Below are 2,878 nucleotides of genomic sequence, written 5' to 3'. Positions count from 1 at the left end.
CTCAACATGTTTGATAAATTTCCTCAAAGGATGTTTTCACTCTATTGTTGAACTTTCATTGGAACTCTTACATGGTTCGGACTGGTAATGGAACTCTAAATGGTTTAAACAGTTTAAATGATATAAATGCTTTAAATGCTTGGCATCATCTAAAATGGTTTGGAATGGTTTAAAGGGTAAAGGTTTTGGTGGTCATGGTTGGTCTATTTTGAAAACCTTGCGGGATACATGGAAATCCCTCAAGTGAATGCATTAATGAAATTGGTTTAAATGGTTTGGAAGGTAAAAGGATAAATAGTTATGCTTGTGAGGAACAGTGAAGTCCCACAAGTAGTTTAATATGGTAAATGGAAGGGCACTTGAAAGTCCCCTTAAACCTACAAATGGTTGGCTATGGATGATACTTGCAAGTAAGGGTTGGTATGACGATACCAATATCAATGGCCTTGGTTAATAAATGGAAAATGGTTTGGTTATTTGAAAATTGGTTTTAATTGGACACTAATGGCGGGATGTGTAGCAAAGCCATGAAAGGTAGAGGTCCCGGGGGACCCAAAACTTGAAAATCATATTTGTCGATATGATGTTGGTCTTGGTGACCGTGTTCTTGATGTCACACTATATTTAGGGGATAGACTAGTCATCCCAAGGGTTTTTTCCCTGGTCATGTGGCTACACGTACTAGGGCTGCCCTTTAGCAGGGAGAGATGAACCCATATAGCCCGTGGGTGATTTAGGACGGCAAAGCTACATAAGCCAGGTAAAGGTTTTAAAGGCATGCTAAATCCGATTCCCTTTCCCGGCATGGTTATATATATGTATGGTTATGTGTTTATGGATGGTTTTAATTGGTTTTATAGAAAGAATTATTTTATCCTCATCCCGAGTGCATGCTAGTGTTCTCTCACTAATCCGTCTACTGGCGGCTGTATATGTCACGACCCAAAAACGAGGGTCATGATGGCACTTGCCGTGGTGAGCCTTGACAAGTAAGCCTATCACTCAAATTGATATGAAAAGAGAAAAAGACAAAAATATCCCAAGATAAGGCTTCTAGAATGAAGCCGAACCATATAAGTAATCATAATAATGAGGAAAGAACTTATACAAAATACAAATCATGCCCAAAACTAGGTGTCAGTAGTGCAAGAACTACTAATACAATCCAAGAGTCAAATACATCAAAAAATAACCATAAAGGAATAATAACTATCTCCGAATACTAATAAAAACATAACAACTATAGAAAGGTAGAGGTGAACTTCGGACGCATGAATGTCCAATCACTACCTTGAAAGATCCTACAATCACCCGAGTCAAACAAGTTGGGGCACACTCGAGCTAAGACTTGCATCGAAACGACACAGTTGGCATGAGTATAGTCCACTTGTACTAAGTAGGTATAATAGGCCGACCAAACAAAGTGGTAACAAAGTATACAAAATATACAATAAGGGCACGTCACCTGTAATAAAAAAATGTCCCATAACGGTAGCCCACACCACTTGCACTAACAGTTATAATATATCTCACATATATTGCAACATCACACCAAGATAGAATAAAAGTACGTATTATATCACATATAAAAAGAACAACGGGGAACATGCATATACAAGATCATCAAATACAAGTAAAAGAAGATACGATAAATACATAGATGACAAGTCAATATGCCAATACAACACAACATAACATAATCAAGTAAGTGCAATGATGATGATGATGGTGATACACGAAGTTGTCGCACAACCTCTGGGATCAATGCACAATCCCCGTATAACCTACGGAGATAAAGCTTCCCGATATAGGACCCGGGGGGTATTTGTCAACTCGTATACAATCCACCTATCTCATATCTCCTTTTCGGTACATCCCTCAGGAAGGGTTTTATAAGGTGTTACAATATCTCCTCTTCAGCACATTCCTTGGGAATGGTTTTAAAAAGGTATTTTCAGTATTTCTCAAATGTTTCCACGATGGTACCAATGTTTCATGAATGAGTATGATATGAGTATGTAATGCTCACCAATCACAATGAGTATTTTCACAACCAACCACAATGATATATTTCCACAACCATACGAGCCAATATCCACTCATTATTTCAGTTTTATTCACAAATTTCCACTTGTCTCATATGACAAATAAAGTATTAATATAATCACAATACATCAATAGTACCATATTAAACATCTTAACAACACAATACAATTATTCATATGTATTCAAGGCTATTAATATCACCTAAGACCCCACACGGTCATACATATCACATAATAACTCAATTTCAATAATTTCATCACATATACGACCCCACATGGGCAGATCACATAAATAGCCATTTTCATGATTAGTTCCTATCCTTAACATGTATTTTGTATCATCATTTACTACCCAACCCAGTTTGAAAGAGTTAAGTCATAACCTACCTCAAAAGCTGAGACAGGTCCTCTACACTTCAAACCCACGATCTTAATTTCCACGAACGGTCCAAAAATCCACTAGAAACGTCAAGTATGAAATCTATGCGTTAAAATAAAACCAACGACACCCATATTGACTACTTTTGGTCTGGGGTCAAAACGGACCCCCAAAATGTGTTTTCAAAAAAGAAAGGGAAAACTGAAACTTTACTTCAAAAATATAATTCCCATATTTTTAGGAACCTACAGTTGAAAACCCAAGTTAAATCGAGTAAAAATGAGGTTCAAATCGAAGAAAAACCATTTTTGAGCTTTACCGGGTAAAATTTTTGAAACTCGAGTTACAATCAAGAATCAGAGTTGTTTTGAAGGTTAAATTGATGAAAAACTAGTAAATTATAAGATAAATACCTTATTCAAGTGAAAAGGAGTGAAATTGAAGTTTAAAATCA

Source organism: Capsicum annuum, unplaced genomic scaffold (assembly GCF_002878395.1).
Source record: "Capsicum annuum cultivar UCD-10X-F1 unplaced genomic scaffold, UCD10Xv1.1 ctg3200, whole genome shotgun sequence".
NCBI lineage: Eukaryota > Viridiplantae > Streptophyta > Magnoliopsida > Solanales > Solanaceae > Capsicum > Capsicum annuum.
This window is presented reverse-complemented; position numbering follows the sequence as displayed.